Source organism: Silene latifolia, chromosome Y (genome assembly GCF_048544455.1).
Source record: "Silene latifolia isolate original U9 population chromosome Y, ASM4854445v1, whole genome shotgun sequence".
NCBI lineage: Eukaryota > Viridiplantae > Streptophyta > Magnoliopsida > Caryophyllales > Caryophyllaceae > Silene > Silene latifolia.
This window is the reverse complement of record NC_133538.1, coordinates 359,227,212-359,239,897: the sequence shown is the minus strand read 5'-3', so window position 1 is coordinate 359,239,897 and position 12,686 is coordinate 359,227,212. Positions and strand designations below refer to the sequence as shown.

Here is a 12,686-nt window from a genome sequence, read left to right as displayed (position 1 = left end):
ACTTGAACTTGCCATCAATCGCATTACACTCTAGTCACTTCGAGACATCACCTCATATAAGTGACTATGGGCGAATACAATGTTAATCCGAGTTCACTTTAACGGGGTTCAATATTGTCTCTACAACCCGTTTGGATGTAACAAAGTATAAAAGGAGTTTTCTGATTTAAAAACTCGAACGATAAATGTGATTATCACATGAGTAGTCAATACTTGATTACTACTTCATATTCTATAATCCAGTTTGATCTTTAATGTAGTTGTTCATCTCAATTCAATTGAAATGACATGACTCATCATGTTAAGCCTATGAGAAGGCTTTGGTTAGTAGGTTTTATCAACTTCTTGTACCTCACTCAACCTTACTACATACTCGTTTTCCTTTGTAATGTATATATTTGCATTACAAAACTTTCTGAGTACGTTTCGAGATCTAATCAAGACATAGGCCCTCTAGCCTTAGAATAACTCCCACTGTTTTCACAGTGTGCGGGACTCATCCTTCTTGCACATCTCATGATTGCAAGTGTACTCAATTTCCGTTGTAAATATTTCTCATTGTTCTTTATTGCCTAGAACGATTCTAGAAAATCTATTTCTTAAATAACATAGCCGCAATGGTATCTTTAACCATCCTAATGTGTTTTGATTATGGTTTTGTCGGAAACCATGCGCAATCTCAATTGTCAATTGTCACTTGTGTAACACCCTTACACAAAATTGCATCAAAAACACTTTGCATTACATCCTTAATGCTTCTGCAAACACTTAAGGGTAATCTTTATGGCTTACTTGGTAACTATTACTTAAATTCTATTTGAAACAATTCATCATACTCAAAGTATATGAAGTGTTATACATCATTTCCTATTTAATTGATTCGGCAGCGGAAGCAAATGGAATCAATCAAATGTGTTCAACTTGATTGAACTAGTCATGAATCTTATCAACATAAGACTTCTTATTTGATGCTAATATTATGTGGATTTATCTCCACAAATCCGGATATTAAGATGTATTATAATACTCCAAAAGTCTTAAATCATTCCCAATGATCAATATGTCATCCACATATAAGACTAATTAAAATTTCCGTAACTCCCACTAAACCTCATGTATAAACACAACTTCGAGAAAAGTTTTATTAACATGATCAAGACAGTGATTCCAACTCATTGATGTCCTACTTAAGACCCTCTCTTAAGTTGCACATTATCTCAGGATTGCAAGAATCTACAAAACTCAAGACATGTATTGAATACATTCCTTCTCATTGAAGAAGTGGGTTTTAGATTCACTTGCTATATGTATATCATCGTAATGAAACACAATCCCTAAGAAGATCCAAATAGACTTAAGCATTTCAACTAGTGCAAAAACCTTAGCTACCAATCAAGCTTTGAAATCTCTCTTTATTAGTGCAAAATCCTTTGTCACTAATCAAGCCTTTTATTTCGGATTTTCATGGTGCTAAGCCTTGTATTGAGTTGTGACTTAAACATTCTCATGTAAGTCATATGTTCATTACTTTCCAGAAGTAATTAACTTGAATCAAACAATTTCTTTATAAGTTGTAAGCTCTTTACTTTCTTAAAAGTAACATGAATTCATCATCTTCAACAAGTGATGACTTTAACCTCCTAGGTTTTGAAGAAACAACGTCTTACACAAAACGTACAAAACGTCTCATGTAGCCAAGAAAGACCAGTTTCTCGCGACATAACATTCTTTTGTTGCTCTTGAATAATTTCTCCCACTCTGTTTCTAGAAATAAACTTGTATTCTAGAAAGACAACTTCACAAGCCGCAAACTCGTTGTACTCGTGATTATAGTAAGGAAAAATGAGCATTTGTTTCTTTGTGAAAACTTACAAACATGGTACCCTACCATTTCATATCTCATATGATTCGTTTTAGATTTAGTGGAAAAATAATTTAGACAAAATGATAAAATCCCCAAAAGGATCAAGTAACTCAAAGTAACTTGATCGAAGTCCAAACCATATCGAATAGCGTTTGATTTCTTTATCCAACCACACATTATCCCATAATGTGTGCTAAGAGAGATTAATTTGTCATACTATATCACATTTCATTTGGCTTGCATCAAGGTCTTCACTTGATAATCCCATCACGACTAAATCGTGATTCCTTGAACTCTTTGAACTTCTTCAAAGATTTCTCTATTTACCTCATTAAGTGAACACATTAGCGTCAACTTAAATCGTTGGTAAAAGAAAATGATCAACCTATTTTGGATCAATGATTTACAACCTCGATCTCCTTTTCAACCAAAAGGCACGAGACATCTTGCTTTGAATACAAGATACGCATATACCATAAGATCTAATGGTTTCAAGAGTACTCGATAACTCTTTGCGTTCATCATTCCAGAATTTAAGGTTCAATCTTGGGTTACCAATTTGAGTCTTACATCATATACATGATATATCATTCTAGTTTGGTTTAGAATATAATCACCTTGATAATGGGCTAGCCATACATCAAATCATGGTGTATAGGGTCACAAAAGTGAAACCTCTTTTGTATCTTAACAAGTTTATATTCTTATTTAGAGTTTATGCACTTAATAGTCATAATTAAATACAACTATAAACCCAAAAACTAGATTGAGTACACAATAACTCTATCTCTCGACATTATTTGATGCTAGTCGTCATATTATAAGCATCTTATGTATCAAGTACAATAATGAAAACCACCACGGGTTTCTAATATTGACGAATTAGTACTAACAAAATTTATGTCAATCAAATAAATAAAGAACTAAGTCTTATTAGATGTCCCACAACTAACTTGCTTATTCTTTAACAACTTGGGGTAGTTTCTTTTCTAGTGTCCAACATTTAAGACAATGGAAACTTTATTGGTCGGGATTGATAGGTTTAGTATTGTTATTCTCAATAACGTTACTTTTAACATTACCTTGTATCAATTCCATTCTAATTTTACTTCTTTAAAACCTTATCCTTTTCTTAACGGTTTAAGAGAATGCTCCCACTCATTTCAATGAGTCTTTGCTTTGAGAAGCAAAATTATATTCATGAAGACTAATCTTCATTCGTTTGTTTAGTCTTAAAACTTTCATTGAAGTGGTTGCGGTATTTTGGTCTATTACGATTTCCTACAAATCTAATTACCAAAACAATTTATTGCTTCAAGGTACTTAATTCAATTAAGTATATGAAAAACAATCCATTGTAAGTAGATGTGTTAGTCAAGAATCAAAAACCTGTTTGATAATGAATAACTTTTATCTATACTCTTCAAGAGAGATCCTTAGCAATGGTTCATATGAGGTTTTTAGAAGAAAATTAATATTTGTCTTTAGTTACGATGTTTTAATGGAGATTTGAATTAAAATCGAAATGATATCGTATATGAATTGTGGTAAAGAAATAGAACAATATGATAACGGAATAATGAAAACAAAACATTTATCGTTATAATAATACTTGTAAATAACAAGTAAAGCATTTACATAGTGACCTCTACCCAACTATGATAAATGATTCCAAGATCAAAATTCATATTAACTTGGGGCACGGTGTGCCGAAATACCCTTTATTAATATAACTTTGTGGATTAACTCTTTAATCGATTCTACTTTTAGAACTCTTGGTCGATAAAATTACATTAATATTTATCTTTAGCCCGAAACACATCCGAAAATCGTCGTGAATATTTTCGTTGAGTTCAACCCAAATTTCGAATAAATGTGTTCATGATCCAAACTCATATCAACTTAGGGCACGGTGTGCCGAAATACCCTTCATTAACATAAATTCGGTGGATAGACATTTATCACTCACTTCCCCTACGTAACAAGGTTTGTACCCCGGTGTGGCAGAGTGCACTCCCTCATGAAATAGGTTTTCATGGTTTCTACTTTTTGGTAAGGCTAAGTCTCAATTGTTTATTTAGCGAGAGGTCATGTCAATTTATTATCTATCACGTTTTAAGTGAACTAAAGCGGTGAACTACGATAATTGTAATTGACACGGTCGATAAACTCGATAAAATGATAATGCATGTTTTAGTTATGGCGATTTAGCGATGCATGCAACATATAAATAAAATGCAAAGCATAAATAAAATCCTAGTATGGCCTTCCTAAAATAGAAAATCTAATTAACTATTACATATTTGGAAACCAACTCCAATGGTCCCTTGAACTTTGGTTTTGGCACGCATCTCGAGGTAACACCGTCTTTATGTATCGTCTTCCTTGAGTGACACCGTCTTCAAGGAACTCCGAAATAAATAAATTATATAACAAATTACATAATTTCCTATTATACATTTGTAATTAAAATAAAATAAATCTATTAAATTACAAAACGGTGATACGAGATCACAATAAATTACAACCGAATCGATATTCCCATACATTTCGGGTAATACCAATTAAAAACTAAGGCCATACTATGTAAAATTACATAATTTAAAAAATTACATAAAATTAAATTATGACAATCATAAATAAAATGCAGCATTATAATATGTATGAACATGCCCAATTTTATACTAAATCTCCTTTAAGGAGCCAATATCGTATATTAATTGGTTTTTACGGATTTGCGTGATTCAACCTTTTAAAATCACAATAAATTACATAAAATCATATTTATGCACAAGTTAATTACCCTAACCAACTTAGGACTCAAAATTAGTCTCCACTAACATTTGACAATAATTAACTTATATTTCTTAAATTTTGTTCATTAATGGACTCAAAATTACAATAAAAAGCCATAAACTCCAAATAAATCACAAAAATTTCAAATAAATTTGAAATTTGAAATTTAAACTTATGAACATTCTGGAAAAATACCATTACACTCATAATGTCCAAAGACTTAGGTTAAAATTTTGAAAATTTATCGGGAAAAACAATGTTGCGGTTTATCGGATTTATCAAATATAATCATAAAAACATGAGAAAAATTATATTTATCAACTTTTCAATTTTAGATCTGAAATAGGTAATGAAATGCAACATGTGACATTTTTCCTTAGTCATGAAGTATGTTTTAGCAATTATTCACTAATTAAAGTCACTATTTATGCTATTTTTCATCAAAAATTCATAAATCATGCATAAAGACTTCATAATAGCCTATTATTTAACACACATCTTTTAAAATTGCATGTGACAACATACTAAATTTATATGACCAGATTCGAAAGTTATCTTATATTAACCTATTTTCATTTAAATTCGATATTTATCATGAAAAATCAATATTTCGAGCATAAAAACTCCAAAAATTCTGAAAATTTACAGGTCATCTAAAAATAATATATGTGAAAACATATACAAAAACCACTGTAAAATTCGAAGTTTAGCTAATTTTAGTCCGAAAATGACATTTTTATCTTAAAATCAAATTTTTAATACCATTATTATATAAAATGAACAATAAAAATCCATAAATTAACCAAAATATCCTAAATACATTTTACGATCAGAAACTTTAACATGCAAAATTGATTTCGTGATATATCATAATAAACACAAATTTATAAGTTTTATATGTTAATCATATAACTCGGAAAAACTATACCCGATTTGCATGCAAACAACCTAAGGCTCATGATACCGCTTGCTAGAAATTTATATCTCATTAATTAACATATTCATATATGTGATGATATAATTTAGTCATAAAATTAAATACAAATCTTATGCATGCAAACTAAAATAGATAAGTGAAGAAATCGTTTTCCTTACTATAAATTTCGGATTAAAAGGGCACCAACAAGATCTCCTTCTTGTTAGTTCTTGAGCATTCCAAATAATGGATGAACAAAGATTCAAGTATAGAATCTCTCCCAAAAGTGAATACCCAAGGAAACCTCTCAATAACAAATATTATTATGATCTAGTAATAATAAAAGTCTAACTTAAAAATGACACAAAATATTAATTTGTCTCTCTACTATTTCGGTGGAGAGGAGGAATTATTTGGAATTTATTTCTCTAGAATTTACACAAATTGTAGAGAGCATGCATTTTTCTTACACTAGAAAAATTATGATAAGAGTGAATGAATAATTGTAGAGGAAACACTCTCTATTTTTCATGGTGAAACCGGTTGGAGGGAGTATATGTGCCCAATGCATGGGCAAGATTTTCTACCCAAGAAAATGATAGGCATACAAGGCTAGTAGTTAGCTTTTATGATTGTGTTTTCCACTTAAAACAATTTACACAATTTTTCCACTAACTCCCTTCAATATTTCGGTACATGTCTATAAAATGGGAGGTCCATTTTATTTTGTCATTTGTCAATTTTGTCACATGTAACATGTTACATGACATGTCACAATGAAATGTATTTTTAACATATTAAAAATCAACATACTCATAAAATACGTCATTTACAAAATCGACTAGTAATTCGTAATTACTTGTACCAAAATGGTTTGTGAATTATAAATCACAACATCTTGTATTTATAATAAATCATTCATTCAATCTCAATTCAATATCAATTGTTTCGTAAACAATAATTTTATCCAAGTAATAAAACAATTCAATTACTTAGACCGTATCTAATTTAATCGAATTACAATAAGACACGTTAACTTTACTCACAAAATCATCCGTCAATTTTAAGCAGTTTAATTAACCCGTATCGGCATACGATTAATTAAATAATCAATTAAGAGTATTTCCCTATAGGTATGACCTAAGGGGATCAACTGATCACCACCGTCGCACGACAGTAATGTCAAACTCTAGTCAGCCAATCATTACCGATATGTGTTGACCAGTTGACTGTAAAATATTTACATCCCACATGTATTCTTAAAATGAGACTTAAACATGTGATCATCATGATCGACAGTTGTGATCGCATTATTGTCGGAGGACACATATTCCAACACAGACGGGGATGTACATGTTGGTGAGAGGTTGATATTTGGTGATGGGATGTTTATGTGGGGAATGGGCTTGCCGTCCGTCATTAACCATGAACAAGGAGAGGCTCTGGTTTGTTATCTAGGTTCGTTGTAGGATCCCTTTGATAGAAGCTCATTCCAAATTGGGTGCTAATGAAAGGTTTCTATTGCCAGACATAGAATAGGTAAAGAGAATGGACACGGAGTTTCGAGTCCTCTGTTTACTCAGTACGGAATGTCACTCGAGTGTACTCACATTGAATTGGAACATGTTGTTTGTTTTAAATCAATTCTCGTTGTCAACGGGAAATGGTAAAGAGGAGAATATATGATTGTTGGAAATCGTGCTTTTATTTAGATAAATAAGAGGTTAACACAAACTCGAGGAATATGTGTGACTCATGGGAACGGCCCCCAGTTTGTCACTTAGGAATAAAAGGACAGACACTAGGATAGATATGAGAAAGCCTAAGACTCAGACTCGGACTCAGACTCAATCGTAGGTACAGACTCATAATCATCACTTTCCCCATCGAAGGTCTCCTTCGCAGCATCCAGCGGCTTGAATGTCTGGTCTTGAGCATTGACCCACTTGAGCACTTCACTCTCGTTGTTGGGAATGATATGAGGACAATAGTCCATGAGGCTTTCATCTTCTTGCAGAAAGAGATGTTCATGAGGGTTATTTTCATCACTTGGTTAGCATAGGGATAAAGCTATCAGTTCATGGTAGTCGACCATGTTTTGAATCGCATGTTTCAGTGTCGTGACCTTTTCCTTTATGATATTGGCAATAGGCACTATCGTCCCAGAAACGGGTTTTCCTGCATTCAAGCGGGTCCGGAGTGGGCCCGATTGGTTGTAGCTTACCTTCAGTCATAAGCATTTGAAGAGCTGCGGCATAGGTTGTGTTGAGTCTAGTGAATGTCCTTTGAGAACGTTCAACCTTGCTGTTTAACTTGAGACATCCAGAAGGATTATCTTGACTAAGAGGTGCAATTATGATTTTGCCAACTTCAATCATATCTTGAATGGCATGCTTGATGATGCGTGTCATTTATATGATGTTTTACACCTCATTTTACACGCATTTCAGAGCTCATTTACGTAGTTTATGCTACTATTCTCCCCATTTCCGTCTACTTTCATGTTTTTGTACATTATTGCAGAAATGTGAAGAATCCAGCGAAAATCAAGCTAAATCCGTCCTCGAGTACTTTGCATTGCATTTGACGTGAAGTATTTACTCAAGAAACGAACTTGGTACGCATATCAAAGCCCGAAAGACTAATTCACGAAGTTTTTGAAGCCAAGTACCAGCTACTCCAGTCGATCGACTGACCTCTATGGTCGATCGACCAGAGCACGACATACAGGAGCAACTGTCGAGTGCAGACCAGTCGATCGACCGGTCCCAGTGGTCGATCGACCAAACCGTGATGCTGGCGTGAATAAAAAGATCGAGAATTAAGAAGCCCATTGTGTATTAGGTTTAGGAATAAGTGTTACGTTATATTCCTATATAATGTAACCTGACACTTTTGAGTTTGAATGAAGTCTTTTATCATCAAATTTCCTTAGGGTTCTATATTGAGTTTAGCATTAGGGCATAATTGTTCGAATGCAATTTACCTTTGTTCCTGCTTTTCGGATTCTTCCTTTCTCTGCAATTCTATTCGGTATTTCTCCATTCCAATTTCAGTTTACTGCTTTATTTCGTTCATAGTTTAGAATTGTTAGAGTTGTTTCCCAAAAGCCAATTTATCGTCTCATGTTAGTTGCTTGTTTCGTTAGTTTAATCATGCATTCAATATCTTTATTCGTTAATTTCATTGTTGTTTTCATAATAGTCATGAGTAGCTAAACTTGTCGTGCTAGGATGTAGGGAATCTGTAGAAGTAGGCGGCATTAGAATAGTAGACCTGGAATCGCGCCATGGTCGATCGACTGGGTTCCTTGGTCGATCGACTGGCCTCGTGAGTTTTACCTTCGTTTTAATTAATTTAATTTCCATATTTGACGAATCGAGTGCACGCGACTAGTTGAATGTTTAGGAATTGACCGACCCAATAAAGATCGAAAGATAGGGAAGGGAGATAGCCTACCTAATTAAGACGACTAAATTAATAAGATTGAGAGATGAGTTAATTTAGCTTTTTTAGTCACTTTTTAGAACAAAAGTTAGCATTAGTGATATTAGGGACTTGTAGCGAGATCGAGAGATGCTACCTGTAAGAATGGACCGAGAGGACTTCTTATTTTCCCGTCTCACGTGTTTGGTTTAGACCTACCTAGCATACTGCGGCCGAAACTATAGTGAACCGACCATATTAGCACCCTTTTATTCTTGATTTCATCCGTTTATTTAGTTTACTGTCTTTTATTGCCTATAGCTATAGACCAAATCAAATCAAACCCCCACACATTGTTACCTTAAGACTTAAATAATACAACTATTAATTGCATCGCCTCTCTGTGGTTCGACCCTAACTGCCACTAACTATAGTAGAAGTTTGGACTATAAATATTATTTTTGGTGCTCACAACGACAGGCATCAAATTTTGGCGCCGTTGTCGGGGAGGCAATTGTTTAAAATTTTTTTGTTGTTTCTATTTTTAGTCTTTCTATTAGTTTAAGGGGCATCTGTTCCTTAAACTATTCTCATATTCTACTTGTAGTTTCTTCTTATGCGCGGGTCACAGGGTGGTGAATTAGTACCGTTCAATCCTGAGATTGAAAAGACTTTGCGTGAGTTGAGACGATCATCTAGAGTATTGCCGACAGAGGAAGAGCTGAGTACTCTGTCTAGTTACTACGAGAACGAGCTTTTTGAGGAGGATCCACCTTCGTCACCTATTTCTACTTCTTCAGCTGAGACCGTCACATCTCCAGACATGGCTGAAGAAGCAACTATAGCTGATCACTCGAGCCGACGGTGAGAATCTCTATAAGGGATTCGCATTACCAGGGACGGACAGAAAATTCGAGCCGAAACCTTCCTATATCAACTTGGTTGAGAGAAACCAATTTGGGGGAGCTGCAAATGAAGATGCAGCTAAGCATATGGAGATATTCATTGATTATTGTTGTTCCATACCCCCACCAACCGGTGTGACCCAGGACTAGGTGAAGGAGACCATGTTCATATTCTCTCTTCGTGATGCTGCAAGGGAGTGGTACAGAGACCTAAATCGAGTTGCTAACGGGATCACTGATTGGAAGTCGCTGGCCCTGGCATTTTAAGAGAAATATTTCTTTGCCTCCAAGACAAATGCCATTAGAGCTCAGATCACGAGCTTTAAACAGGGTCCGGATGAAAATTTTCATGAGGCATGGGTCCGTTTCAAGAAGTTGGTGCGAACTATTCCGCACCATGGGTTTGAGAAATGGAGTCTATGTAATCAATTTTATAATGGGCTTTATGACGATCAGAGGGCTATCATGGATGCGGCAGCCAATGGCAGATTCCAGGAGAATGTTGGAGAAACTAAGGGGTGGAAAATTATTGACGATTTGGCCATCCACAAAGCTGAGTATGGAAATTCCAGGGGAAATCAAAGGAGAAGTGCTTAATCCCCTTCTGTAGCTGCATTAGAGGCTCTCACGGCGAGATTTGATAAGTACGAGTTGGGAGGAGCTTCAAAAGGAGGGATCTATCATGTGAATGCTGTTTCAGACAGTCCTTTCGTCTGCAAAAGATGTGGAGGAGAAGGATATGTTTCAGACAACTGCAGCATTCCCTATGAGTCTTGTGCTGCCTTTCAACATTATAGACAGACAAACACCTATTTTGAGCCGAATGTTCATCCGAACTTGAGGTGGAGCAGCCAAACTGTCATAAATCCGACTCCACCTCCACAGCAGCAGCAGAATTATGTGCCCCCTCATAAGCAGTAGCAGCCATATCAAAAGCCTCTGTATGTTCCACAGCAGCAGCAGCAGTCCCATGGTTCCGAATTTGCCGAGTTGAAAATTTTGTAGCTGAAAGAGTCTCAAGCTAGAGAGGCCGGGATGAAGATGTTAGAGAGCCAAATTGCTCAATTGGTAGCAAGAGTGCAACTCGAGCTCCGGGGCATTTACCGTCGCAGACGGATCAAAAGGAGACCCTTAATGCTATTACTTTGAGGAGTGGGTCCACCCTTGAGGGGCCCGCTATGGTCGAGTAAGCTACTGGAAAAGATGAGGCGGAACCAAGCAAGAATAAGGCAGTGACAAATAATAGCAAGAAAAAGACAATTAGCAGGTATGTCAGTCAATCGACTGACATACCTAGTCGATCGACCAGTCCGCGAAGTGAAACAACTTCTGTTCCTGTAGAAGTCAGTCGATCGACTGACATGCATGGTCGATCGACTGACAACACTACTGATGGTGAGTCTTTTCGTCCTCCAATGCCAAATAACTTGAGGGACCATTTGTTTCGGGGTACGACTACTCCGAAAATATTGAGGCAAGACCCAAATGCTGATGGGTCAGTCCCGGTTCCGAAGTATGACCCGATGACGATTAGTGGTTCATTTTTGAGACGGTCTGAAGAAGGGTCAAGCTACAACAAAGAGAAGGTGGTGGATTTTCAGCCTAAGTCCACCGATGCCGGCATGAAAGACCTAGAGGAGAGGGCTAAGTTACTTCTTTCAGCCCCTTATCCGGAGAGATTGGTGCCGACGAAGGAACAGGTATCGTTTAATAAATTTGAAAATGTTATTCGTAGCTTAAACGTACAAGTTCCTTTTCTTGAGTTAGTTAATCAAGTGCCTGCTTACATGAAATTTATGAAGCAACTTTTATCTAAAAAGAAGTCACTTGAAACTGTGCAATCTGTCGCACTAACTGAGGAGTCGTGTTCTTATCTGACCCACACTGCACCCCATAAACTAGAAGACCCGGGTAGTTTTTCAGTCCCATGTAGTATTGGCACCTTTTCAATAGAAAAGGCCTTGTGTGACCTAGGAGCCAGTATTAGTGTAATGCCGTTGAGTCTTGCTAGGAAGTTGAAATTGACTAGGTTTACAGTCACAAACATGACAGTACAGATGGCTGATCGTTCTGCGGTCCAGCCCATAGGAGTCTTAGAAGACATTCCTGTGCAAATAGGAAAGTTCTTTTTCCCTGTTGACTTCGTTGTATTAGATATGCCCAAGGATGTCCACATTCCTATCATATTGGGTAGACCATTTCTGCACACTGCTGGTGCAGTTATTGATGTTGGTTCAGGGACTTTGACCTTCAAAGTAGGAAAGCATTCCATTGTCTTTGCCCAGACAGCTAAGAAGAAAGACCCCATGTGGCTAGTCACTTGTAATACGGTTTCTGAAAATAAATCCTATTTTATGCATCCTGACATTCCTGTCTCTATGCCTATTCCTTTTATAACATCTCCGCCCCAGATTGGGAGCAAATTGGAGGAAGATTCTTCTGTTTTGGATGTTGCAAGAGTTGGTTTGGGGAAGGAAAAGCCGCATGTTGCTCCAGCTGTGAAGGAGCCAATCGTTCAAAGAGGCGGTTTAGGATGTCTCAGCTATGGCACAGACGAGGAGCCCGATGAGGAGCCAGTCAAAGTGACGGAGTCCGATTTGGATTCTGATGAGCCGGACGAGGTCATTGATTGGGGAGATGCTGAAGCCGTTGATCCGTTGAGTTACGCGGATGTTGGAGTTTAGAAGAGTGCAGCTGAAGAGATGAGCACTGTAGAGGCTACTTCTTGTAGCCAGAAGCCGAGCAAGTGGGCCATTCTGTGGCCGTTCTTGATAAACTA

The 12,686-nt window shown here is 36.2% G+C and overlaps 1 non-coding gene across 1 annotated transcript; it reads right to left on the bottom strand.

Annotated features, from left to right (window-relative positions):
- Nucleotides 1-10,204: 10,204 nt before the first annotated feature.
- LOC141636414 (small nucleolar RNA R71) lies at nt 10,205-10,311 on the bottom strand. The gene has a single exon (XR_012541029.1). It is a non-coding gene; the product is annotated as a small nucleolar RNA R71 (small nucleolar RNA).
- Nucleotides 10,312-12,686: the final 2,375 nt, after the last annotated feature.